Source organism: Octodon degus, unplaced genomic scaffold (assembly GCF_000260255.1).
Source record: "Octodon degus isolate 3935 unplaced genomic scaffold, OctDeg1.0 scaffold00047, whole genome shotgun sequence".
Classification (NCBI taxonomy): Eukaryota; Metazoa; Chordata; class Mammalia; order Rodentia; family Octodontidae; genus Octodon; species Octodon degus.
This window is the reverse complement of record NW_004524623.1, coordinates 3,583,743-3,587,905: the sequence shown is the minus strand read 5'-3', so window position 1 is coordinate 3,587,905 and position 4,163 is coordinate 3,583,743. Positions and strand designations below refer to the sequence as shown.

Below are 4,163 nucleotides of genomic sequence, written 5' to 3'. Positions count from 1 at the left end.
TTAGAAATTGCATTCTCTCATTTTCTTGTCAGCCTGTTTCTGTTTCAAGGAAACCCATGTGTTCAATATGCTTGCTCACAGTTTGGCCCACACCAAGTGGTTGTTTAGTCCAAATATCTGAGCAGCAAACTGAGCTGATCCTTCTGGAGAAAGTATGGTTGAACAGCCCCGATCACTGGGTAGTCTGAGAGAAGACCACACATTCTGAGCTCCCCAGTCTGATGTGAGGGGAGGACGGCTGATACCTGGATATGCAGTGCTACCAGGCATCGCTGGGCCTATACCACTGCTTCTGCCTGCCACTGCCATGAATACAGTTGGAATGCCATCCCCTTCACACTCAGCTTTAATCCTCAGAGTTTCATCTGGGCCTTTATGGGCAGATGTTACTCAAAGTTCGCAGGGAATCCAGTAATTTCCACAAGGCTTCTGGGTTTTTTCACAGTGACCAAGATCAGAAGTTGAGCCCATCAACACTACAACCCTGCACTGGCATTCTGATTTCAGAATCAACTGGACTCTCTCTGCAACCCATTTGAAGTTCTACTTTACCATCTGAAGCCCTTCAGGGGTTACTTCCTTAAGGTCACGGTAAGACTGTTTGTCTTTCTGTTGGCTTCAATCTCCTCATGGCCAGAGTCTCCAGGAATCATTATCAGCAGCATCAGCAAGAACAATTTCTTTGGCAGTCACATCAACACCAAATTCATCTTCCCATCAACCAGTGTACAGTTCTGGGGCAACCAGGATTTCTCCAGTATTTCAAAAATAGCTTATGTAGGGCTGGGGAAGTGGCTCAGTAGGATTAGTGCTTGCCTGGTAAGCACAAGGGCCTGAGTTCAATCTCCAGTTCTGCAAAAAAAAAAAAAAAAAAAAGCTTATGTAGCATGACTCATGACATCCACTTCAGTTTGGTCTATCACAAGTCCAGCAAAGCAACATTTTGCAGCAATTAGTTGTTCTTCAGCCCACTGTGGATCATTATTAGCATCATCCTTGAAAAATAGCTCCACTTTAGGTGGGGAAAACTTAAATCTTTCCTTGACGCCAGGATTTCTTTTGAGAAAGGAACCAGTTGCTGTTCTTCTGCAAACCCACTCAATTGGAATCATTTCACACTGGGTGCAATGAAAGCTGTCTCTCCACATTTTCTGGTGAAAGCAGTTTTTATACCTGCTTCCTGTAACAACTGGAAAATACAACTGGTAATCTTATTGGAGATGGCAGCTTTTCCTTCCAGATGATTCTTTCTGGCTGCATTTCTGGCTGTAATCTGGCCTTGTACTGCAGCAGGGCTTTTCCTGGACTGTCTAACAATTCATAGACTTCTTTTGTTTTACCCTCATAGAGTTTTTTTGCCAATGTTCAATACCTCTGCTGTCATCATGATCCTGAACAAGCTGAAGGCAGTGACCATGCTGGAAAGAAAGGTTGAAACCTGGAAAATAGAGGGCAGTGAGGTCTGCACCTGCTTACTTGTATTTTAAACTGTTTTCTTATATTTGGAAATTTTCTTCTATAATTTTTGTAAGCATGTTAGTAAATCTGTGCTCTTTAGATTTTCTCTAACTCTGATTAGCCTTACATTGATCTTCCTGCCATCTAGTTACTGCTTCAATATTAAGCACTTTATCTTCACACTGGTCATATCTGCAATATATGTGGGTTTTTTTATGTATTTAGTACAGGGTCTACACGGTCTCACTACACAGATTGGACTCATAGTGATCCTCCTGTTTTCAGCTTCCCAAGTGCTGAGATTATAGGCACACGGCACCACGCCCAGTCTCAGTCACTGTCTCAGCACACCCCGGGGGCGGGGCTGGCACGGCATGCTGGGTATCGAACCCTGGCCCCTGTGCCTGCCTAAACAAGCGCTTTAGTCCACTGAGCTATCTGGCCTACCCCATATATATATATATATATATATATATATATATATATAATTTTTTAATTTCAGGTATTTCTAACATCTTTTTGTGGATTCCATGTCCTTTCTGAATCTGCCCTTCAAATTTTGAACTGTTTTGATTAGCTTGTCCTGTTTCTTATCTGTTTTCCCCAAATTCATCATGAGGATATTGAGTATAATTGTGGTGAACTTTTGATTATTTTCCTTTGAACTCATCTATTTTTTTCATCCCTTCTAGAATTTTGCATAGATTTCTGGTATCTATATTATTTTTTCTCTTTTTGGACACTTATATTTTTATCTTTCAAAACAGTGACATATAGCTCTTTCTCCCCCACCCCTTTTTTGTGGGAATTACTGCAGGTTGGGTAGTAGAGGAGGGAGGAGAGTTTGTGACGTATATGGAGATTTTTAGTAGGACGTTGCTTCCCTACATATAAATTTCTGCTTTGTAGGCCCAGTGCTAGCATTTAGTCCTTCTGTTATTTGTTTTAGAGATTTTTTGACCCTGTCTCTATTTTTTGCTGAAAGAAATGCTTCTAATTATATGAACATCCACAGATTCAATTTTACAACACTTCTATATAACTGTCCTTCCAGTTGCTCTTCCCGCCTTTGTCTATTCTTTATGCACTATCACAGTTTATTATTTGTAGTTGCCTTGCAGTGAGGCAAGTGAGGTTGGTGGGAAGAACAGGAAGTGGCTGGATGAGCAGTACTGGGCATGAAGGGAGAAGTTTGAAGGGCAGAATAGTGGTAGGAGAGAAGAAAAGATTGATGTGGGGTCTGATTTTGTTGTAGTTTTCGTTGAGCTGCAGGTTTAGTACTGAGAATTTTCAAAGGATATCTTGTGGGGCAAGGGTGAGCTATGGGAGAAATGCAGTTCACTCTGTGAGAAAAGTTATGTGGTTATCAGATTTGCTGATAACGAACAATAATCTGGGTAAGATGTGGAAGAGCCAAAGGCTTGAGATGCGGAGAGGCAAGGAAATGAATGAGTGAAGGTGGGAGTGGCTGTGAGGGAGCTAAGAATGGTGAGTGTTAAAACTTGCGTGTTCAGAAAAAGAATAAAGAAATACGTTAATGATATTGTCTTGGGGGTTAGCAGTGAGGAAACTAGATAAAAGCTGAGACAAGCTTGAGACCCAAGTCACCTCTTAAATCAGAGCCAATGAAAGAACCAATACACAAGAATAACAACCTAATAAACACATGGAACTACAAAAGGGCATAGTGTAGACCCATGTTACTAAACAACTCAAGAATCATACAAACTTTAATAAGATGGCCAATGGGAGGCAAGATCAGATATTCCGGTGAGATACTGCATCTGTGATTCCAACCAGCTTCTTTGCCAGAGCGTCTGGGTGCTCACACCCCAATAACCCCTCTGGTCCCTCTTCTGCAGTACTGAAGTTACCTCAGACTCAGGATCTCTTTCTGTCATTCTTGCAGAGTTTGATGCAGTTCAAGTTGTTGGGTTAGGAACTCTTGCTGTTCCTCTCCTTGAGTGTGATGGTGGATTCAGTAGAGAATTTCACTGGCACTAAATTATCCTGAGTCAAGGTTATTCTCTATGCAATCAATTCAGCTACAGCAGTGACAAACTAATCTATTGCAGTGCTATCCAGCAGGACTAATAGAAATATAACATACCATCAGATCCCATTTGGGGTCTGTCTTTAGCCTGGAGGAGAAATCCATAGCTGTAGTGTAAGCATCATAACAAACCAAGTCTTGACCCACAGTTAATGTACAATAAATGTCATGGCTGAGTTTCTTCTACTGGTGAATAGTAATTTTATATAATCAGTTATCTAAAGCACAGGCAGCCAGGGACCAGGTAATGCTAGTGGGGGAAAGAAAGAAAAAAAAGAGAGGTTTTTCTTTTCTCTTTTATTAAATTTTTTAAATCTTTTATTTATTTAATTGGTACAGGATCTCACTATGCAGCTCAGGCTCAAAGTGGTCCTCCTGTCTCAGCCTTCCCAGCACTGGGATTACAGGCATGCACCACCACACCTGGTTTCAGTGGTTGGCAAGTTGTGCCAGGAGGCCTGGGGCCAGCACGGCATACAGTATTGGGGACTAAACCTGGGTCCTTGTGCTTGCCAGGTAGGTGCTTAGACTGCCAAGCTATCTCCCCAGCCCTTTCTTTTCTTTTTTCTAAGTCCCCTGCTCTATGGTATGGAAAGGAAGAGATAGGAAGGGGGAAAGGATTCAATTTATATTAAGGGTAGGTTATTATATA

General features: G+C 41.7%; 1 pseudogene; it reads right to left on the bottom strand.

The window, feature by feature from the left end:
- LOC101592924 lies at nucleotides 1–1,387 on the bottom strand (annotated as a pseudogene).
- Nucleotides 1,388–4,163: the final 2,776 nt, after the last annotated feature.